This window comes from Triturus cristatus, chromosome 6 (assembly GCF_964204655.1).
Source record: "Triturus cristatus chromosome 6, aTriCri1.1, whole genome shotgun sequence".
Classification (NCBI taxonomy): domain Eukaryota; kingdom Metazoa; phylum Chordata; class Amphibia; order Caudata; family Salamandridae; genus Triturus; species Triturus cristatus.
The window spans coordinates 1,898,384,943-1,898,409,756 of record NC_140589.1 but is presented as its reverse complement, the minus strand read 5'-3'; the positions used below and the strand labels follow the sequence as shown (position 1 = coordinate 1,898,409,756).

General features: G+C 49.6%; 2 pseudogenes; both read left to right on the top strand.

Moving 5' to 3' along the window:
* The first annotated feature begins 489 nt into the window (after positions 1–489).
* On the top strand, positions 490–1,620 carry LOC146822361 (uncharacterized; annotated as a pseudogene).
* A 247-nt stretch (positions 1,621–1,867) lies between these two features.
* LOC146822360 (uncharacterized) overlaps positions 1,868–24,814 on the top strand; it is a 97,965-nt pseudogene continuing 75,018 nt past the window's right edge.

Here is a 24,814-nt window from a genome sequence, read left to right as displayed (position 1 = left end):
ACTTGTCTATATGGGCTCTGTATTTAAGTTTATTCATTGTTTCTTTTTCTCAATCTTACAGATGAAACAAATGCAGTGATAAATTAACAAGGTAAAGGCATTAACTATGATCGGTGTGGACAGTGATATAAAAATCAGTATACCAATAAATCTCTTCCCTTGAGGGATAATGCCTCGCCAAAGTCATTCTTCAGCAACAAACCCAAACTGCTCAACGTGGTCTGTACTTGACTCTTAGGTATCAGCTGATATACATAGAAGACATAACACACTGACATACTGAAGTAAGTCCGATGATGTACTCATTACGAAGAAAGAGCTACACTGGTATGAGAAAGAACACGCAGAAGAGAAACTGTATGGATATCTAGAATGTGACAATACCTTCATTAGGCAGAGAAAGAGCAAGTGCAACATCATAAATTCATACTGGAGAAAAACCAAATTGATGGACTAACTGGAAAAGTGTTCTTTGTAATGAAAGACCTAATGCAGCGTCAGAGTGTCCATATAGAGGAGAAACCATATAAATGTACAGAATGTAATATAGTGTTTCGAATTAAGCAGAATCAAGTTTGGCATCAAAAAGTCCACACTGGAGATAAACCATATCAATGTACAGAATGTAACAAGGAATTTATTAGAAAGGCACAACTGATGTTACATCAGAAGGTTCACACTGGTGAGAAACAGTATGACTGTACAGACTGTGACAAGGCATTCAGATGGAAGAGTAATCTAAAGCAACATCAGAAAGTCCACACAGGGGTGAAAACATATGAATGTACAGAAGTGAAAAGGGATTTGTTGGAAAGTATGGTTTAATTCAGCATCAGAAAGTTCACACAGGAGAGAAACCATATCAATGTATAGAATGTTCCAAGGCATTTAGAAGAAATGGAGATCTAAAGTATCATCAGAAAATCCACACTGGGGAGAAACCATGTCAATGTGCAGAATGTGACAAAGCATTTATAGCAAAGGGAGACCTGAAGCAACATCAAAATGTCCACATTGGAGTGAGACCATTCAACTGCACTAATTGGGAGAATGCATTTTTTATGAAGCACATCCTAAAGCGGCATCAAAAGATCCACTTTGGGGAGAAACCGCATGAATGTACAGAATATGACAAGGCATTTACTTCCAAAGCACAGCTAATACAACATGAGATCGTCCACACTGGGGAGAAACCATAGGAATGTACAAGATGTAATAAAGTGTTTGGAAGGAAAAATAAACTAATGGAGCATCAACAAATCCATGGTGGGGGGAAACGATATTCATGTAGAGAATGTGACAAAGCATGTGTTGCCAATGGACAACTAACATGGCATCAAAAAGTCCACACTGGAGAGAAACCGTATGAATGCACAGAATGTGACAAAGCATTTGTTACCTGTGGACAACTAACACAACATCAAAAAGTCCACACTGGGGAGAAACCATTTCAATGTTCAGAATGTGACAAAGCATTTGTTACCAATGGACAACTAACATGGCATCAAAAAGTCCACACTGGAGAGAAAATGTATGAATGTACAGAATGTGACAAAGAACTTTGTTACCTGTGGACAACTAACGTGGCATCAAAAAGTCCACACTGGAGAGAAAAAGTAGAAGGCCCTGCAGAACAAATCTCACATAACTGGGTAACTAGGCAGAGCCAGGTCTTATCATTAGGTGGCCAAAATAGCCCTTATACCACAGTAGGCTGGGAACAGGGAAAGAAATCCAGCTGTTGCTTTCTGTAACATTTGCATACAAAGAAAGTGTGATGCTCTCTGGAGTTTGCACATAGTCACCTCCGCGGACATGATCTAAGTTGTCCTGGAGCTGTTTCTTGACAAATTCTTCGGCACCCACAATGACTGACATTATTTGTGTTCCTTTATTACACATTTTGTTCAGATATTTCATCCCTTATATTTGTGAGCAGGTGTGGATTTTTTGTTGTAGTAACTGATAGGTGTTTTCAAAAAGAACTTCACAATCAGTATATCTTACACCCAGGTGGCCTTTTTGATGCACAGAATGTGACAAGGCATTTAAAACCAATGGCCACCTAGCACAACATCAGAAAATCCACACTGGGGAAAGACCATATAAATGTACTGAATGTGACAAGGCATTTATTAGAAAGTCCCAAGTAATGGAACATCAGAAAGTCCACACCGGGGAGAAACCTTATGAATGCACTGAATGTGACAAGGCATTTATTAGAAAGTCCCATCTAATGCAACATCAGAAAGTCCACACCGGGGAGAAACCCTATGAATGCACTGAATGTGATAAGGCATTTATTAGAAAGTCCCATCTAATGCAACATCAGAAAGTCCACACCGGGGAGAACCCCTATGAATGCACTGAATGTGATAAGGCATTTAATAGTAAGTCACATCTAATGCTACATCAAAAAGTCCACACTGGGGAGAGACCATATGAATGCAGTGAATGTGATAAGGCATTTATTAGAAAGTCACATCTAATGCAACATCAGAAAATACACACCGGGGAGAGACCCTATGAATGCACATAATGTGACAAAGCATTTATAACAAATAGATGGCTAAAGCAACATCAGAAAATCCACACTGGGGAGAGACCCTATGAATGCACTGAATGTGACAAAGCATTTATAACAAATACAGAGCTAAAGCAGCATCAGAAAATCCACACTGGGGAGGAACCATCTAAATGTCCTGAATGTAATAAAGTGTTCAGAAGGAAGAAGAATCTAAGGCAACATCAGATAGTCCACTCTGCCGAGAAACCCATATGCATGTACAGGATGTAATAAATTGTTTCAAAGCAAGACAAACCTAAGGCAGCATCAGCACATCCTCACTGGGGAGAAACCATATAAATGTACAGAATGTGACCAGGGATTTATTTGTAAACAAAAATTAATTCAACATTGGAAAGTTCACACAGGAGAGAAACCATATCAATGTATTGAATGTCACAAGGCATTTATAACAAATGAAAAACTGAGCAACATCAGAAAATCTTCATGGAGTGAAATCCTATGTACGTATAGAATGTAATAAAGGCAGCATCAATAAATCCACACTAGGGAGAAACCATATTAACGGACAGAAAGGGACCTAATACAAAACCACATTGAATATGACTTCAGAATGATCAAACAGGAGAACAAACATAAAAATGTATTGAATGTGACAATGCATTCAGAAGAAATGGAGAGCTTATGCAACATCAACAGTCCACACTGAATACTACACTGAATGTGGCAAGGCTATTATTAGAAAGGGAGAGTTAAAACAACATCAGAAAGTCTCCGCTGTGAAACATCTGTATGAATGTACAGAATGTGACAAAGTGTTCTTAACAAAGCAACTGCATGAGTGTACAGTAAGTAAAAAGGCATTTATTACGAGGGTACAGCACAGCCAATGTACCATCACAAAGTTCACACATGAGAGATACCATATCAATGCACTTGTTGTACCAAGGAATTTGTAAAATACAAATGCAGTATGTGGCATGTTCCGGTCTGGTGAAAGGGAAGTTCTCTCATTTTGATATAGCCCTCGTATGTTTATTTAAGGAACCGATTCTGTGGGTGGCACAACCAGTGCTGCAAGCCCACTAGCAGCATTGGGATTTACAAGCCCTGGGCACTCCTGGTGCACTTTACTGGGGTCTGACAGTAAACCAAATAAGCCAATCATGGAATTCAACCAACATATACATTTTATGCAGGGAGCACTTGCACTGTGGCACTGGTTGGCAGTGGCACAGTGCTCTGAGCAGCTAACACCAGCAAAACACATGAGGCACAGCAACAAAAAGTGGAAGGGAGACTCACGCCAAGGTGCCAGGTCTAACACGTGTCCCCTCCAGCTGAAATGTGGGGAGAACTACACTACCCCAGGGAGTTCCTCATCACTAAGGCGGAAAAATCTGGACAGACCGTCAGCATTGGCGTGATCTGTACCAGGGCGATGTTCCACCGTGAAATCCATCCCCTGTAGGGAAATGGACCACCTCAACAGCTTAGGATTCTCACCCCTCATATGCATCAACCATCTGAGGGGCCTGTGGTCTGTCTGAACCCGGAAGTGAGACCCAAACAGGTATGGTCTTAGCTTCTTCAGTGCCCAGACCACAGCAAATGCCTTACGCTCAATAGCACTCCATCTCTGTTCCTGAGGAAGTAACTTCCTGCTAAGGAAGGCTACAGGTTGATCTAGGCCCTCTTCATTAATCTGTGAAAGACCAGCCCCCACACTATGCTTTGAAGCATCTGTCTGAACGATAAACTCTTTGGAGAAGTTGGGAGCCAAGAGCAAGGGCGCCATGCACATAGCAGCTTTCAGGTCCTCAAAAGCTTTCTGACAGGTGTCAGTCCAAATCACTTTCCTGGGCTGCTTCCTGGAAGTCAGTGCTGTAAAGGGGGCAACAATGTTGCCATACCCCTTGACAAACCTCCTGTAGTACCCGGTGAGACCTAGGAAGGCTCTCACCACTGTCTGGGTTTTGGGTGACTCCCAATTCAGGATGGTTTCTATCTTGGGTGGAAGGGGCGCCACCTGGCCGCACTCAACCTGGTGCCCCAAGTACACCACGGAACCCTCCCCGATCTGGCACTTACTCGCCTTGATCGTGAGGCATGCCCTCCGCAGCACCATCAACACTTCCCAGAGGTGGCGCAGGTGTTCTTCCCAAGTGGAGCTGAACACTGCGATGTCATCCAGGTAGGAAGCACTGAACAAATCCAGTCCAGCCAACACCTGGTTGACCAACCTCTGGAAGGTGGCAGGGGCATTCTTCATCCCAAAGGGCATGACCCGGAACTGGTAGTGCCCATCTGGGGTGGAAAATGCTGACCCCTCTTTGGCCCCATCGGTTAAGGCGATCCGCCAGTACTCAGACGTTAAATCGAACGTGCTGAGGTAGTTGGCAGCCCCTAGCCGATCTATGAGCTCATCAGCTCTGGGGATGGGGTGTGCGTCAGACCTGGTGACTGAATTGAGTCCTCTGTAGTCCACACAGAACCGGAGTTCGGGTGTGGCTCCCGGCGCTGCAGGCGCTGCAGGCTTTGGGACCAAGACCACTCGGCTGGCCCAAGGACTGCTGGAGGACTCAATTACCCCGAGTGCAAACATCTTAGAGACCTCCTCCGTGACCCTGTCAGTCACTCTGTAGGCCTTGTGCCTCACAGGTGTACTATCCCCAGTGTCCACATCGTGGATGCACCAATCAGTGACACCGGGAATCAGGGAAAACAGATCAGAAAATTGTCCCAGCAACTGGCGACAATCATTCTGTTGCTCAGGGGTCAGGGAGGAAGAGAGGATGACACCATCCACTGACCCATCTTGCTCCTGGGCTGACAGGAGGTCAGGAAGAGGATCGGTCTCCTCTTCCATCCCAGCGTCTGTTGCCAAGAGCATGCCCACTTGGGACCTCTCCAAGTGGGGCTTGAGACGGTTGACATGTAGGACCCTCATGGGGTTCCTGGGAGACTGCAAGTCCACCACATAGGTAACAGGACTCTTGCGCTCCACAACCTCAAAGGGACTGGTCCACTTATCCTGGAGTGCACAAGGCTCCACGGGGGCTAAGACCCTAAGACCCACACCTTCTGTCCAGGCTGAAGCTCTACCAGAGTGGCATTCTGGTCGTACCACCGTTTCATCTCCTCCTGGCTGGCTTCCAGATTTGCCTCAGCAAGTTGCCTGAAACGCCTAGTCTGATTCCTGAAGGCCAGCATGTAGCTATATACATTCTGGGGAGGTTTCCTGGGAGATTGCTCCCAGCCTTCCTTGACCAGAGTTAAAGGTCCTCTCACTGGGTGGCCATACAGGAGCTCAAAGGGGCTGAACCCTAAAGACTTCTATGGCACCTCGCAGTAAGCAAAGAGAAGGCATGGTAAGAGGACGTCCGACTTACGCCTCATGGGTTCTTCCAGACCCATTATCATGCCATTGAGGGTACGGTTGAATCTCTCAACCAACCCATTTCCTTGGGGGTGGTAAGGTGTGGTGAACTTGTAGGTTACACCACACTCTTGCCAAAGGGATTTCATATACTTGGATATGAAATTGGTACCCCGGACAGACACCACCTCTAGAGGAAATCCCACTCTGGAGAAAATTCCCATCAGTGCACGTCCCACCACGGGGGCCGTCACTGTCCTCAGAGGGATGGCTTCCAGGTACCGGGTGGCATGGTCCACCAGGACCAGGATAAACCTGTTGCCCATGGCTGTCCTGGGGTCCAGTGGCCCCACAATGTCAATCCCCATTCGCTGGAATGGGGTACTGACCACAGGGAATGGCTAGAGAGGAGCCTTCTGCTTCCTCCCACTCTTTCCACTTGCCTGGCAAGTCTGACAGGTCCTGCAGTGAGTGTCTGAACTCCTGCGCATTTGAGGCCAATAAAAGTGGGTGACAAGCCTTTCAAAGGTCTTGTCCTGCCCCAAATGTCCTGCCAATGGCACATCGTGAGCCAGCCCCAACAGGAAGGCTCTGAAGCTCTGGGGTACCACCAGCACATGGGCTGACCCAGGCTCAGCAACCTTAGGCTCTGTATACAGGAGGTCGTTCTCCCAGTAAATGAAATGTGACCCAGACTGATCACCTGCGGCCTGGGCTGCAGCCTGCTGCCGCATACCCACGAGAGAAGGGCATTCTTTCTGTGCCTTACAAAAGTCCTCCCTGGAGGGGCCTCCTTCTTGCTGCCAATGGGTCAGCTCAGGCCGGTCCGCCAGTTCAGCTATCTGTTCCCCTGTAGGCTCCAGGGCATCCCCCGCAAGGTCTGCTTCCTCCTGGACCATGGGACCTTCAGGGGCGGTTTCCCGCGCCCCCTTCCTCTTCTCTCTAAGGCCGGTTCCTGGGCCTCCCTCTCAGGCTCCAGGACCTCTTGAGCACCTCTACTTGCTGCCATGGACCGTGTGGTGACACACGCCCAATCCGGCATACCCAACATCTCCAGGTGAGCACTCCGCGCCACCTTAGCCCAAGGTGAGCTCTCCAAATCATTCCCTAACAGACACTCTACAGGCATGGCGGGCCTCACATCTACCTGAAGAGTACCAGAGACCCCCCACCACTCAAATGGAACCTGAGCCACCTTGCAGTGACTCTCTGTGTTGTCAGCGGCAACAACCGGATAGAATGCTCCTGGGACCACCTGCTCTTGAGACACCAGGTGACACTTGACAGCTGTCACACTGGCTCCTGTATCTCTCAGAGCTTCAACCCTACGGCCATTGATGGTCACCCACTGCCTGTATTTCTTAGTGTTATCAGGCAGCTGGGTTTGGGGGACCATCTCACAGTCTCCACATGAGACAAGGGACATCTCTGCGGGACCCCACCCACCTTGGACTGCCCTCTACTCCCCCAAGGCTACACTAGCCATCTGCCGGGGTGGAACACCAGTGGGTGCTGGTTTACCAAACAAGGGACACTTGAGATCAGAGGCAAAATGCCCCATGTTACCACACTTGTAACATGTTATGGGCCCCTTTTGAACAGGAGGACCTGTCGGGCCCCGGTCGGTTTCTGGGGTGGGGGAGGCTGAGAACCTTTCCCTTGGTTCCCTTGGGGATTACTTTGGGGCCTTCTTGGGAACTCCCTCTTGTTACCCCTGTCCCCCCCACTCTTCTGCTGGGGACCCTGCCCACCTTTGGCGGAGTCTCCCACTGGACCCTTGTGGACCCTAGTACTGACCCAGCGGTCCGCCTCCTCAGCAAGCTTTCTAGGGTTAGTCAGCCTACTATCAATCAGGTGCTGGCGTAGCTCAGGAAAACAGTTACTGGACAAGTGCTCCCATGCCATTAAATCAAGAAGCCCTTGAAAATCATCAACCTTGCTACCCTTCACCCAGCCATCCAGTGCTCTGCAAAAAAAAGTTACATACTCAACATACGTACTGTTTGGAATCTTTGTGCAACCCCTGAACCTTTGCCTATACAACTCAGGGGTTAACCCATACCTAGTCATCAAAGCTTCCTTCATATGGGGATAAGAATTATAAACATCTGAAGGCAAGTCTAGCAGTGTGTCCCGCCCCTCACTAAGGAACCGTCCCCACAACTCCGCTCCCCAATCTTTCTCAGGGACTGGTGGGAAGACATGGCTACCTCATAGGCTTTGAACGACTGCCCTATGTCATCATTCTTAAAAAATTCTTTCACCACATCCTTTGGTATGTACACCCTTGAGTCTACCTGCACTGGCGGTGTGCTGCCACCAGAGGGAGTAGACTCTAAACTCTTAGTCTTTAGATCTAATTCCCTCAACCTCATGTCATGCTCCATCTGGAATTTCCTTTCTTTCAGAGTCATCTTCTTGCTTTCTAGCTCCATTTGCCCATTCAATTTGAGCTTTGCCATCTCCATTTCATGCATCCTGGTTTCTTTCCTGTCTGCCAAAGCTATGGACGCTTTCTGCTGATTGCACTACTACCACATTCTCAGGTGACCTTGACTCAATCCAGGCCCTCAGCGCCTTGAGTAGGTCTGCTTTGACATTACATCCAACAAGTGGAACTTTGAATTTTTTGCAGAAGACCTTCAGCTGGGCCTTGGTGTAGCTCTCTAGTCTCTCCTCTTCCCATTCTACTTCTTCGCTTTCAGAGACTACAGATGGCGCTTTCTCAACAATGACTGAACCAGGCATGATTTTTCAAAAATGGAGATTTCTTGGCAACCAAAAATCAAAAAAGTATGTGGCTACGTTATGGTCTGAACTCACTAAGTGGTGTACACCAATCACTGTACATGAATCACAAATGCAAATTCAGAATCCTCACCGCTGACCACCAATGTTAGAATTGGGGGTCTCTGGTTGGCACAGGTAGATACTTGTGACAAGCAGGGACCCTCTCCTCTAGTCAGGGTAAGGGGTTACACTCCTAAACAACCCCTGCCCACCCTCTAGGTAGATTGGCGCGAGCAGACAAGACCAATCTCAGAGCGTTATAGGTTAAGCATTTGTGACCACATACAGTAACTCAGTGACAACACCACAAACGGACTCCACACTGGGATTTATCAAAAATAAGTATTTTATATATACAGACTTAGCACAAGACCCAATAACGATAAAAAGGCCCACAATACTATTGGCAGTAAGCAGTTCTTGATTGAAGCGTAATTTCAAAGTTCTGTGCGGTTCGTTCCTCTTCATACGGTTCGTACGGAGATAAGAGATGCTTAGGAACAGGTCTCACAAACGCTGCAGACGCTCCGGTGCGAAGCGTACACCCTGCGGTGCGAAACTTACACAGTACCTTGTCTTGGGGAGTTCGTCACGGACGATGCGGTGAAAACAAACGCGTTGTATGTTGGTACGTTGTGATGTCCTCCTGTTACGGTGCGAGCTACGGCTTGTTGGGGGCCTTAGTCACGCTGTTCGAGGGGACGGTGCGTAGGTACGGTGCTCTTGCTGTTCGTTGCGGTGTACGAGCCGTACCTTGAGAGCGGCGCCTTTTCCGTAAGTGCGGTGCGAAGCAGGTAGAACACTCTGATTGTGAGCGACGTACTCAACCACTCTACATGCCGCAGCTTGCCCACAACAGGGGTAGGGGGGCACGCTTGAGAAGTACGGTTCAAAGAGGGGAAAACAAAGTGCGGCGCGAAGTCCTTCCTTCACGGTGCGAGCTACGGCTCGTAGGGGGGCCACAACGTCGCGTTGTTCGGGCCGGACAGCTTGGCACAGGCTTTCCAGTGAACGCATCGATCTACGAGACGCACACTTCTCTCGGCTTTGGCGCTACGGGGAGAACGGCGGTTCTCAGCAGCGTTTCTCAAGGTGGTGAAGTCCGCTGGTCCTGGGACTTCCTTCAGGGGGCAAGCTCAGTCATAAGCCCTTGGAGATCTTTAAAGCACAAGTTGAAATAAAGTTTCTTGGCAATCTTTCACCTCTCCTTCAGCAGCAAGGCAACCACTGCAGGCCAGTCCCCCAGGTCAGGGACAGTACTCCTCCTACAGCTTTCCCAGTTCCTTCTCCTCAGGCAGAGCTTCTTCTTGTCGAGCAGAATCTAATTTCTTGGGAGCAGGGTCCCAATACTTATACCCCTAATTCCTTTGTTCCTCTGGGGTAGAGGGGCCTTTGCCCAGCCAGAACCAGTTCCTGAGCACTTTGTTGACATGACTCTGACTTTCTATTCAGGGTGCAGTGCAGAGTCATCAGCCGCTCCACAGGAGGTGGAGCCAGCATTGTGGTGGCAGAGCACAGCCCTATTCAGAGTCCAGGTGTACTCCTCCCACCCATCTGGATGTCAATCTCTCTATTCACCACCAGGCTACCTAGCCCTGCCCCTCTGGAATTCCCCAGCCCTGTCACTCACAGAAACCAGACAGGCAGATACACATCATAGCATATTCGGGCTCAAATGCTTAGACAAGCAAATACCAGCTTCCTAAAAGTGGTATTTGCAAACACAGAATATTAAAATAAACTTTACTAAAAGGTGTATATTATTATTCTGAGTAAAGGCATACTAAACTCGAATTTCTACCATGTTCCCTGGGTCTGTTAGGATCATAGAATGTAACAATTCTGACAGCCCATTCTGGCCTATGAGAACAGGTAGCCTTGCAACAGTGAAAAACGAAAATGGCTGTAATTCATTATTATGACATGCCACACACATCAGGGCTTGTCCTACCTTATGCTTACAATGCACCCTGCCCTTGGGCCTACAATAGGGGTGACTCACATGAAGTAAAGGGAAGGTTGAGGAGCTGGCAAGTGGGTGCACTTGCCCAGTCAGCATGACAGTACCAGACTGCACGCAGGTTCTGCAATGGCAGACCTTAGACACATTTTACAAGGCTGCTTCTGTGGGTGGCACAACCAGTGCTGCAAGCCCACTAGCAGCATTTGGATTTACAAGCCCTGGGCACTCCTGGTGCACTTTACTGGGGTCTGACAGTAAACCAAATAAGCCAATCATGGAATTCAACCAACATATACATTTTATACAGGGAGCACTTGCACTGTGGCACTGGTTGGCAGTGGCACAGTGCTCTGAGCAGCTAACACCAGCAAAACACATGAGGCACAGCAACAAAAAGTGGAAGGGAGACTCACACCAAGGTGCCAGGTCTAACACGTGTCCCCTCCAGCTGAAATGTGGGGAGAACTACCCTACCCCAGGGAGTTCCTCATCACTAAGGCAGAAAAATCTGGACAGACCGTCAGCATTGGCGTGATCTGTACCAGGGCGATGTTCCACCGTGAAATCCATCCCCTGTAGGGAAATGGACCACCTCAACAGCTTAGGATTCTCACCCCTCATATGCATCAACCATCTGAGGGGCCTGTGGTCTGTCTGAACCCGGAAGTGAGACACAAACAGGTATGGTCTTAGCTTCTTCAGTGCCCAGACCACAGCAAATGCCTTACGCTCAATAGCACTCCATCTCTGTTCCCGAGGAAGTAACCTCCTGCTAAGGAAGGCTAAAGGTTGATCTAGGCCCTCTTCATTAATCTGTGAAAGAACAGCCCCCACACCATGCTCTGAAGCATCTGTCTGAACGATAAACTCTTTGGAGAAGTTGGGAGCCAAGAGCAAGGGTGCCGTGCACATAGCAGCTTTCAGGGCCTCAAAAGCTTTCTGACAGGTGTCAGTCCAAATCACTTTCCTGGGCTGCTTCCTGGAAGTCAGCGCTGTCAAGGGGGCAACAATGTTGCCATACCCCTTGACAAACCTCCTGTAGTACCCGGTGAGACCTAGGAAGGCTCTCACCTCTGTCTGGGTTTTGGGTGACTCCCAATTCAGGATGGTTTCTATCTTGGGTTGAAGGGGCGCCACCTGGCCGCTCCCAACCTGGTGCCCCAAGTACACCACGGAACCCTGCCCGATCTGGCACTTACTCGCCTTGATCGTGAGGCCTGCCCTCCGCAGCACCATCAACACTTCCCAGAGGTGGCGCAGGTGTTCTTCCCAAGTGGAGCTGAACACAGCTATGTCATCCAGGTAGGCAGCACTGAACAAATCCAGTCCAGCCAACACCTGGTTGACCAACCTCTGGAAGGTGGCAGGGGCATTCTTCATCCCAAAGTGCATGACCCGGAACTGGTAGTGCCCATCTGGGGTGGAAAATGCTGACCTCTCTTTGGCCCCATCGGTTAAGGCGATCTGCTAGTACTCAGACGTTAAATCGTACGTGCTGAGGTAGTTGGCAGCCCCTAGCCAATCTATGAGCTCATCAGCTCTGGGGATGGGGTGTGCGTCAGTCCTGGTGACTGAATTGAGTCCTCTGTAGTCCACACAGAACCGGAGTGTGGGTGTGGCTCCTGGCGCTGCAGCCTTTGGGACCAAGACCACTGGGCTGGCCCAAGGACTGCTGGAGGACTCAATTACCCCAAGTGCAAACATCTTGGAGACCTCCTCCTTGATGCATGTTCTCACCCTGTAAGTCCCTCTGTAGGCCTTGTGCCTCACAGGTGTACTATCCCCAGTGTCCCACATCATGGATGGACCAATCAGTGACACCGGGAATCAGGGAAAACAGATCAGAAAATTGTCCCAGCAACTGGCGACAATCATTCTGTTGCTCAGGGGTCAGGGAGGAAGAGAGGATGACACCATCCACTGACCCATCTTGCTCTTGGGCTGACAGGAGGTCAGGAAGAGGCTCGGTCTCCTCTTCCATCCCAGCGTCTGTTGCCAAGAGCATGCCCACTTGGGACCTCTCCAAGTGGGGCTTGAGACGGTTGACATGTAGGACCCTCAAGGGGTTCCTGGGAGACTGCAAGTCCACCACATAGGTAACAGCACTCTTGCGCTCCACAACCTCAAAGGGACCGGTCCACTTATCCTGGAGCACACAAGGCTCCACGGGGGCCAAGACCCACACCTTCTGTCCAGGCGGCTGAAGCTCTACCAGAGTGGCATTCTGGTCATACCACCGCTTCATCTCCTCCTGGCTGGCTTCCAAATTTGCCTCAGCAAGTTGCCTTAAACGCCTAGTCTGATTCCTGAAGGCCAGCATGTAGCTATATACATTCTGGGGAGGTTTCCTGGGAGATTGCTCCCAGAATTCCTTGACCAGACTTAGAGGTCCTCTCATTGGGTGGCCATACAGGAGCTCAAAGGGGCTGAACCCTAGAGACTTCTGTGGCAACTCGCGGTAAGCAAAGAGAAGGCATGGTAAGAGGACGTCCCACTTACGCCTCATGGGTTCTTCCAGACCCATTATCATGCCTTTGAGGGTACGGTTGAATCTCTCAACCAACCCATTTCCTTGGGGTGGTAAGGTGTGGTGAACTTGTAGTTTACACCACACTCTTGCCAAAGTGATTTTATATACTTGGATATGAAATTGGTACCCCGGTCAGACACCACCTCTAGAGGGAATCCCACTCTGGAGAAAATTCCCATCAGTGCACGTCCCACCACAGGGGCCGTCACTGTCCTCAGAGGGATGGCTTCCGGGTACCGGGTGGCATGGTCCACCAGGACCAGGATAACCCTGTTGCCCATGGCTGTCCTGGGGTCCAGTGGCCCCACAATGTCAATCCCCATTCGCTGGAATGGGGTACTGACCACAGGGAATGGCTGGAGAGGAGCCTTCTGCTTCCTCCCACTCTTTCCACTTGCCTGGCAAGTCTGACAGGTCCTGCAGTGAGTGTCTGAACTCCTGCGCATTTGAGGCCAATAAAAGTGGGTGACAAGCCTTTCAAAGGTCTTATCCTGCCCCAAATGTCCTGCCAATGGCACATCGTGAGCCAGCCCCAGTAGGAAGGCTCTGAAGCTCTGGGGTACCACCAGCACACGGGCTGACCCAGGCTCAGCAACCTTAGGCTCTGTATACAGGAGGTCGTTCTCCCAGTAAATGAAATGTGACCCAGACTGATCACCTGCGGCCTGGGCTGCAGCCTGCTGCCGCATACCCACGAGAGAAGGGCATTCTTTCTGCGCCTTACAAATGTCCTCCCTGGAGGGGCCTCCTTCTTGCTGCCAATGGGTCAGCTCAGGCAGGTCCCCCAGTTCAGCTCTCTGTTCCCCTGTAGGCTCCAGGGCATCCCCCTCAAGGTCTGCTTCCTCCTGGACCATGGGAACTTCAGGGGCCGGAATCCCGCGCCCCCTTCCTCTTCTCTCTAAGGCCGGTCCCTGGGCCTCCCTCTCAGGCTCCAGGACCTCTTGAGTACCTCTACTTGCTGCCATGGACCGTGTGGTGACACACGCCCAATCCGGCATACCCAACATCTACAGGTGAGCATTCCGCTCCACCTTAGCCCAAGGTGAGCTCTCCAAATCATTCCCTAACAGACACTCTACAGGCATGGCGGGCCTCACAGCTACCTGAAGAGTACCAGAGACCCCCCACGACTCAAAGGGAACCTGAGCCACCTTGCAGTGACTCTCTGTGTTGTCAGCGGCAACAACCGGATGGAATGCTCCTGGGACCACCTGCTCTTGAGACACCAGGTGACACTTGACAGCTGTCACACTGGCTCCTGTATCTCTCAGAGCTTCAACTAGGCCTGGGCTAAAATTTCGTTCCGTTCGCGGAAATTGCGATAATTTGACATTTTCGCGTTCCGCGGAAAGTGCGAAAATGTCAAAATGTCCGCATTCCGCAGCTTGGCGATAATTTGATTCTTGCTCGCGCTGTAAAATAATACATTCTTGCGCGCGCGCGATCGCCTTACCTGAATCCCTGCGTTCGCCGACAAGTTTTCTTGATCCGGTCGCGTTCTCCATGAGATGTTGTATTGTTTTCAGCCATTTGCGCTGTCTCGCGACAGTTCGCGCCCGCAGTGACGTCATGCGTCGCGCGATCACGTCTTTCTTCTCGCGATCATGCACAGCGAGACAACTGAAAACAAGATGGCCGTGCCCGCGAGCAACCAAATGGATAAGTTGGCGAGCCGCAACCATGCAGAAAATCTCGCGAACATGCTGGAAAAAAACTTCCGCATCTTCGCGATATTTCCGCATGTTTGCGATAATTTTGAACATTTTCGCGATAATTTGCGAAAGTGGATTTCGCAAATTCCGCCCACCCCTAGCTTCAACCCTACGGCCATTGATGGTCACCCACTGCCTGTATTTCTTAGTGTTATCAGGCAGCTGGGTTTGGGGGACCATCTCACAGTCTCCTAATGAGACAAGGGACATCTCTGCGGGACCCCACCCACCTTGGACTGCCCTCTCCTCCCCAAAGGCTACACTAGCCATCTGCCGGGGTGGAACACCAGTGGGTGCTGGTTTACCAAACAAGGGACACTTGAGATCAGAGGCAAAATGCCCCATGTTACCACACTTGTAACATTTTATGGACCACTTTTGAACAGGAGGACCTGTCGGGCCCCGGTCGGTTTCTGGGGTGGGGAGGCTGAGATCCTTTCCCTTGGTTCCGTTGGGGATTACTTTGGGGCCTTCTTGGGAACTCCCTCTGGTTACCCCTGTCCCCCCCACTCTTCTGCTGGGGACCCTGCCCACCTTTGGCAGAGTCTCCCACTTGACCCTTGTGGACCCTAGTACTGACCCAGCGGTCCGCCTCCTAAGCAAGCTTTCTAGGGTTAGTCAGCCTACTATCAATCAGGTGCTGGCGTAGCTCAGGAAAACAGTTACTGGACAAGTGCTCCCATGCCATTAAATCAAGAAGCCCTTGAAAATCATCAACCTTGCTACCCTTCACCCAGCCATCCAGTGCTCTGCAAAAAAAAGTTACATACTCAACATACGTACTGTTTGGAATCCTTGTGCAACCCCTGAACCTTTGCCTATACAACTCAGGGGTTAACCCATATCTAGTCATCAAAGCTTCCTTCATATGGGGATAAGAATTATAAACATCTGAAGGCAAGTCTAGCAGTGTGTCCCGCCCCTCACTAAGGAACCGTCCCCACAACCCCGCTCCCCAATCTTTCTCAGGGACCCGGTGGGAAGACATGGCTACCTCATAGGCTTTGAACCACTGCCCTATATCATTCTTAAAACATTATTTCACCACATCCTTTGGTATGTACACCCTTGAGTCTACCTGCACTGGCGGTGTGCTGCCACCAGAGGGAGTAGAATCTAAACTCTTAGCCTTTAGATCTAATTCCCTCAACCTCATGTCATGCTCCATCTGGAATTTCCTTTCTTTCAGAGCCATCTTCTTGCTTTCTATCTCCAGTTGCCCATTCAATTTGAGCTTTGCCATCTCCATTTCATGCTTTCTGGTTTCTTTCCTGTCTGCCAACTCCTCTGGTGACAGGCCTCTGCCAAAGCTATGGACGCTTTCTGCTGGTTCCACTACTACCACATCCTCAGGTGACCTTGACTCAATCCAGGCCCTCAGCGCCTTGAGTAGGTCTCCTTTGACCTTACATCCAACAAGTGGAACTTTGAATTTTTTGCAGAAGCCCTTCAGCTGGGCCTTGGTGTAGCTCTCTAGTCTCTCCTCTTCCCATTCTACTTCTTCGCTTTCAGAGACGACAGATGGCGCTTTCTCAACAATGACTGAACCAGGTATGATTTTTCAAAAATGGAGAATTCTTGGCAACCAAAAATCAAGAAAGTATGTGGCTACGTTATGGTCTGAACTCACTAAGTGGTGTTCACCAATCACTGTACATGAATCACAAATGCAAATTCAGAATCCTCACTGCTGACCACCAATGTTAGAATTGGGGTTCTCTGGTTGGCACAGGTAGATACTTGTGACAAGCAGGGACCCTCTCCTCTAGTCAGGGTAAGGGGTTACACTCCTAAACAACCCCTGCTCACCCTCTAGGTAGCTTGGCACGAGCAGACAAGGCCTATCTCAGAGCGTTATAGGTTAAGCATTTGTGACCACATACAGTAACTCAGAGACAACACCACAAATGGACTCCACACTGGGATTTATCAAAAATAAGTATTTTATATATACAGACTTAGCACAAGACCCAATAACGATAAAAAGGCCCACAATACTATTGGCAGTAAGCAGTTCTTGATTGAAGCGTAATTTCAAAGTTCTGTGCGGTTCGTTCCTCTTCGTACGGCTCGTACGGAGATAAGAGATGCTTAGGAACGGGTCTCACAAACGCTGCAGACGCTCCGGTGCGAAGCGTACACCCTGCGGTGCGAAACTTACACAGTACCTTGTCTTGGGGAGTTCGTCACGGACGATGCGGTGAAAACAAACGCGTTGTACGTTGGTACGTTGCGATGTCCTCCTGTTACGGTGCGAGCTACGGCTCGTTGGGGGCCTTAGTCACGTTGTTCGAGGGGACGCTGCGTAGGTACGGTGCTCTTGCTGTTCGTTGCGGTGTACGAGCCGTACCTTGAGAGCGGCGCCTTTTCCGTAAGTGCGGTGCGAAACAGGCAGAACACTCTGATTGTGAGCGACGTACTCAACCACTCTACATGCCGCAGCTTGCCCACAACAGGGGTAGGAGGGCACGCTTTAGAAGTACGGTTCGAAGAGGGGAAAACAAAGTGCGGCGCGAAGTCCTTCCTTCACGGTGCGAGCTACGGCTCGTAGGGGGGCCACAACGTTGCGTTGTTCGGGCCGGACAGCTTGGCACAGGCTTTCCAGTGTACGCATCTGTTAAATGGTAGCGGCAGTTTCAGTCGATAACCTTTCAAATATTGCCCGGCGGTAATCACCTCTTATACCATTCGATGATTAACCAACAAAAGAGGCAGGCGCCGGAGACTGGAAGGCAGGAAACAAAGTTTTATTCTGTCGGAGCAGAACAAGTCAGATCAGACAGCAGGGTATCGTCTCGAGGTGCTCTAACCACATCTCTGAGGCCAGGCCTCTTATACATAGGTTTATTGCTTTATTACCGGTTTATTGTACATGGCACATTCTTGAGATTGCTTTGATACATGAAAGAACATCCTCGGAATCCCCACTTCAAGCTCGTTCTCAAACATATCTACAGTGGAAGTCCCCACCCCACCCACAGTAGGAGATGGCTATCACACAGCTGGACATTCCGCCAATTCCCGGGGGTGTGTGCGACTGGTCGGGTCTCAGGGGCTGGGGGCCTTGATCTACTGTAATCCCTTTGATGTGAGGTGTTTCCCTTACAGTAGGGGCAATAAACTGCATCCGCAGGGCTAGGTGATGGCCTGGGATCGGTTCGAACAATCGGGCGCAGGGGAAGGGGGTTATCAAAAAGGATGTATGACCATGTATGGGATGAAAGGAAGTGTTGGTCAGGCGCGGGATGTGGTTCCATGGCAGGGTCGCGCAGAAGGAGAGGGTTTATGGCCCATGTATGAGAGAGCGGGGGTGGCCGGCGCGCGGGGGATGTTTGCAGCGCCTGAGGGACGCACTGGCGATCGGCAATGAGACCATGGCGCCTAAAATGGCCGTCGCGCGTTTTCTGCGTGTGGCGCTTGGGGAGAGACAAGATGGCGCAGATAATGTTCAGATACGAACTAAATTTCCACACATCGATCTACGAGACGCACACTTCTCTCGGCTTTGGCGCTACGGGGAGAACGGCAGTTCTCAGCAGCGTTTCTCAAGGTGGTGAAGTCCACTGGTCCTGGGACTTCCTTCAGGGGGCAAGCTCAGTCACAAGCCCTTGGAGATCTTTAAAGCACAAGTTGAAATAAAGTTGCTTGGCAATCTTTCACCTCTCCTTCAGCAGCAAGGCAACCACTGCAGGCCAGTACTCCTCCTACAGCTTTCCCAGTTCCTTCTCCTCAGGCAGAGGTTCTTCTTATCGAGCAGAATCTAATTTCTTGATGGGAGGGTCCAAATACTTATACCCCTAATTCCTTTGTTCCTCTGGAGTAGAGGGGCGTTTGCCCAGCCAGAACCAGTTCCTGAGCACTTTGTTGACATGACTCTGACTTTCTATTCAGGGTGCAGGGCAGAGTCATCAGCCGCTCCACAGGAGGTGGAGCCAGCATTGTGGTGGCAGAGCACAGCCCTATTCAGAGTCCAGGTGTACTCCTCCTACCCATCTGGATGTCAATCTCTCTATTCACCATCAGGCTACCCAGCCCTGCCCCTCTGGAATTCCCCAGCCCTGTCACTCACAGAAACCAGACAGGCTTCATCCCTAAATGTAGCACGCCCCTGAATCTTAGACGTCTGTCTCATGTTTTGCATTCGCCCGTGCTCCAGCAGGAGGAATGCGCACTAGCACTGTTACACATCGAACAAGCGTTCGACTCCATAGGGTGGGCATATCTCTGGGAAGTGTAGCGATACCGTTGCTGCTGGACACCATGGAGGGGTTTGGGCATGTGTTGGATTTACAAATTAATCAGGGGAAGTCCAAGCTCGTTCCTTTGGGATGACTGGCCCTCTGCCCGGACGCAAATTACCAGAGGTGGGAGTTCCATGGGTATGGTCCGCACCCCGATATTTGGGGGTCCGACTAACGGACACTGCTGATCAATATCTGGCACACAACATCGGCAGGGTAATGGAGGGTCTGAGAGGCTGGTGCGTTTCTGGCAGGAGTTGCAACTATCTCTCATGGGGAAGATAGCGCTCATCAAAATGGTAGTCCTGCCTCAGTATTTATACGTGATGCAGCACTTCTTCTATCGGATCACCCGATCCTTTTTTTGTTGAACTGGATAGGCTTATCATTGACCTGTTATGGGGATCCAAACGCAAACATGTTAGCCCGGCTACTCTGCAACGAACGTGGCAGGCTGGGTGGTTAGAGGTCCCATGCTTGGAATATACCTACATTGCTTTGCAGCTCCAACACACAGTACATTGGTTAGACGGGGACAACAACTGGGAAAAGACCCTGCTGGCGGGGACTTTTGGAGAAAGGGAGCTGCCTGAGTTGCTCATGATGGGGGTGCCCCCAATATGCCCATACATTGTGCGTCATGTGGCGGAGCTGTGGGAAGTGGTGGTCGGAAAGTACTGAAGAGGGCCCCATATGCGCCAGACATGCCCCTGCGGGTGGTCCAACCGTTCCGATGGATTGCTGCATCAATGTCAATGCGGAGATCGAGGGAGGGGGGTTGCCTGACCACGGGAAACCTATATGATAACGCGCGGTATATCACATGCGAGCAGGCATGGGAGATGTTTTAGCTGGGTCCCGGACAATTCCTACTGTATGAAATGATTGCACAGGTGGCGAGGGACTTCTGGCCCACGTTCCCAGATGAACCTCTAGTTTCCCAGGTACTACAGACTTTGTTAATGATGGGTAAAGGCCACAGGCTATATCCACATCTATACTGGGCGATCCGGGATGATGGAGTGACTGGGGTACTACCAATTCAAGCGAAGTGGGAGGCACTGATGGGGGACCGTTTCACCGATAAGGAATGGAACAAAATCCATGAAGGGGTTAAACAAGTGAGTTCAAACACGAGGTTTAAATTAATACAATTTAATTATGTCCATCAAAAAAATCTGATCCTGAAAATGCTCCACAAGATCTACCCAGACCGATCGGGGCAATGTCCTCGGTGTGAAGAGTCTGAGGCTGCGTTCATACACATGGCTTGGACATGCCCTGCGCTTCTGGGGTACTGGATTGAAGTTCTGGCAGCGATGAGGGGGGCGACAGGGTGGGAGATAGTGGGAGAGATTCGGGTGGGGTTACTGCGATTGCTGCCTCATTCTAAGAACAAGAACCTTAGTAGAAAGCTTGTCCTCTTGGGGCTAGTGCTCGCAAAGCGGCGGATAGCCATTTTGTGGATGGGTCACCGTCCACCCAATATGTCACAGTGGGTGCGGGATATGCAGGAATTGGCGACTGCCAAGGTGATGCAGATGCTGCAGACCAAACGCGATGAGAAACTAGAAGAGGACGTACAGGCCTGGAGGGCAATGGTGGCGGAGTTCGTAAACAGGGGAGCAGACAGAGCAGACAATGACGTAGCGGGGAGGGGGAACATACACTCAGGAGGGGAGCCAGACAATACCGAGGAGTTGGGAGAGGCAGAGTAGCATAGTTCTCCTGGGTAGGGAACAAGAGGAGCGGGGGAGCTCAGTGCACTCCCTTGCTGTACTTTCTCATCCTATCATCTCTCCTCGCTGATCACACAGGTTGGACCCGTATGCTCCTCTCGGCCTGTGCCACTCTGCTTATTGTTCCCTAATTCAGGAAGGCACAAATTGTCAGTCATGCTGTTTTGGTGCAAGACGAACAGTTATGGAACGTGCACCCTCCTTTGCTTCGCTCCACCAAGAATATATTATCCTTTAGGAAGATATAAAACCTGACTCTATGTTCTGTAGGTCACCCCATTTGGCTGGTTCGCCTTCCCCTTCTGTATGTTTCTCATTTGCCTTCAGGCAGCAGATGGCTATTAGCCCCAGGACACCCTTTGGTAACAGTGGTGCACTACAAATGTAAAAAATAATAGTAATAGGCAGAAGCAGGGGAGCCACTAGACCCAAACTTCGCGGGGACCTACAGTCCCAGGCAGGCCTGGCCCTAGCACTGGTCACACACGGTGCAACAGTCTTTTTTGGTGCCCCCTTTCCAGTTTCCTCCTTCTCCATAAATTCCCTCACTTCCACTCACCAACAATGCAGCTCATCTCTCTGTAGCACCTTTCTGACAAACATTAATTTGTATTTATAGCGCTACTCATAGTTTACTCACACTCAGTTCTGTGATCTGCATAGTACATGTTCTTTGTAGCAGGCACATTAACCCTCTGCACTCTGTGGATGACAAGAGTGACCATGTGAGTGCACGGTGAGCGATGCAACACTGTGAGAGTAGGGAAAAAGGAGTGACTGCAGGGTGAGTGAGGTGACCATATGAATTTGGGTGCAGGTGTAAGTGCAGAGTGGGACAATGAATGCATGGTTAATGATGGTCTTGTTTGAGTGAGTTGCAAATTGAGCAGGGAGGGAGCAGGTGAATGAGGTGTCACATGAGTGCAGGATGAGTGCAGGTGAGTAGTGTGACTGCAGGGTGAGGTACAGGGTGAACAGCGCAAAGACAGAAAAGTCACTTTAGGAATGAATGCATATTGTTTTATTTACAATCCTATTTAGTGTCAAGAGGAGGCCTTTGCAGGCACTTTAAACATCAAATGGCTGGTATTTTTCTTTTGGCAACCCTACTTTATATTTCTTTTCATGAAATGCGTTCTCATACTACTGAAGTAAATGTAAAATGGCTATTCCTTACATTTGTAGAGTGGGGGCCCAGGGGGTACTGGTACTAGAAAAACAAGCATTGGCATAGCCAATAGGTCTTGCTTTGGGACCTTATAGGTATTTACTTATGCAGCACAAAACCGTAGCTACTGTGTCATGGGCCCTGGTGCAAAGGAGGAAATATACGTACTGACTGCTGCCTGAATTATGAAATAATCATGGTTCAGTGTGCCCCTCAGTCCTCTGGGCCCTGCTGCACTACACCTGCTGTGCCAATGGAAGCTACGCCCGTCCTCCACATCTCTATTTGACCTGGTGCTTTCTTACTATCTTGGACTAATTATAAAAAATCAGGTGCCCACTGCATTATTTTTGTGTCTTATGCAAACTGAAAAAAATTCTTTGATAGGTGATAATAATTCTGGTGTGACCGGTGGAGGCCGGATCTGTGGGGGCATTCTATCCTCACATGTGCGTGAACTGTAGACACTTCTCTCTTAAATCATAAATATGCTTCGTAAGTGTTTACCAAAGTTGGAAGTAAGGCATCCCTCTCCCCTCACGCATCACACTAGCTCTAGACATTTCTTCCCTTTCAAGCATTCCATATACCAGACTCGTATCCAGTTCTCTCCCTCATCCCATTTCCACCTGAGCATTTCCATTCTGCCCTTCCTCAGAGCTGTCCCTTACCTTCAATGTGAGGATGTTAAGAAAAGGCCCCAAAAAAGCTTTAAACTTCCAGCTTGTGAAGAAATTTTAGATGTTTTTCACTTTCCCTGAGTACAAACTTGTGGACAGAAGGACTTATCCGCGAATTGCAACAGGCAAAAGGAAACACCGGTGCATTTAAATGTACGATGCACGTTAAAATTATAACTATTATTGTTCAAGTAGCTCCAAGATCGAGTCTAAGATGAGACGCCTGAGCCCACCCTTGCTGCCCTCCGAGTGTCAGATCCGTGGCATCAGAGGGTCCTTCTTCCTGTTCTTGGAAGCAGGGCCCAGCCCCCAGTCTGGAGAGAAGAGTGACTTCCCCGGCTTTCAGCACTCGGCCGGACGTGCTCATGGCCCTCTTGTTATGCATAGGTGTGTCTGCGTGACTGTGTGGGTTGCCTTCTCGAGTTTCCTCTCAAGCCAGATGAATTTAACATCCCTGCTGCTGAACTGAGGGCGAGGCTTCATTTACAGGATGGGGGACATAGATTTAGCTTAAATTGCTCCTCAAACACAATGTGGGGGAAAAGAAATGATGAGGAGAGGAGGAGGCAGCAGGGGAGGGGAGAGAGGAGGGGGCCTGCGCCTGTTTCCCTTGCGGGAAAAACTAAGCCTCAGCAACCAGTTTACAAAAGGTATGTGAACATGCAAATGGTCTTTAAAGACCTGTGAAAAACTCAGGCGTGCCATGCTGTGCTGGAGATAAGACTGCAGACACAGCCCAGCGGAGCCCACAGCAGCTCGAGCTCAGACACACTAAGGGGGAGGAGGGGGGCTGAATCCCTTGTAGTCCTATGGGCCTGGGCAGAAGTGTGACTGGGAATGCGCGACCCCCTTTCCATCACTCCACGGCCCCCCTGGGGGTCGCACCCCACACTATGAAGACCCCTGCACTAGAGGGATACATCTAACCCTGTAAATCTCCAGGACCGATTGGGTGTGAGTGCGCCCCAATCGGCAGGAAAAGTCCCTGCCACCAAATATCGCCCTGCTAAAAGAGGAAACATTCTGATTGATGAGCAAATGCCAATTGGGCTCAGAATCCAGTTGTATCCCAAAGTACTTAAACTTATCCACCCTTCTAATATGCTGGCCATTTATTACATATTTCATAGTTTTTGTTTTTGTTGAGCCAAAGTTCATGACGTGATTTAGAAAAATTAGTGGATAGGTCAAGACTGTTCAGAAAATGAATAAAAAGAGTACGAAGCTTATTCATGCTTTTAGCAGTACGGGCCTTTAAAACGGTGTCGTCCGCATATAGTAAGGCAGGAATGGGACGGACACCTACTCTGGGGACATCAACACATGCGAAAGTCAGGACCTGCTCCATGCTGTTGATATAAAATATAAACAAAAAAGGAGCTAAAATGCAACCCTGTCTGACCCCTCGCTGAAGTTTAAAGTGCTCAGTGCATTGCCCATTGGGGCCAAACCTAACGCTGGCGGAGAGACCGTTGTGCAAATCACACAGAAAATTCATTACAACTATAAGAACATCCATCTGTTCCATCATCAACCAAAGCTTAGAGCGGTTAACTCTGTCAAAGGCCGAGCTGAGGTCCATGAAGGCTAGATGGAAGGCCCCCTTCTTGGCCCGAGTATACTTGCAGGTTGAAAGATAGAGAATCAAGGTCTGTCCTATTGTTCCCCGACCATGGCGAAACCCGTACTGAAGGTCAGACAAAAAGCCTCGCTCCTCGGCCCAATCCATGAGGTGATTTAATAAGATCCTGCCAATAATTTTCACCTCCGAGTCTATGAGGGAGATGGGTCTGAAACAGGCCTGGTCTGATCTATGGCTCTTTTTAAAAACAGGGAGTTTTATAGACTGGGACCAAGTTAAGGGAAAATGACTAGATACAGCAGAGTTTAAGTGCAGTGTCAGTATCGGCCCACAAGTCTATGCAATCCATGTATAGGTCACCTGGTACCACATCAGGCCCTGGTGCCTTGTTTAAAGGCAACTGGGAAATAGCAGCTCTGATCTCCGACTAAAAGTTAAGTTACACTCTGTCCGGGGGCCTTCTACAAGCTCCGGCTCTGCTTCGAGGCCATAAATGGCCCTAA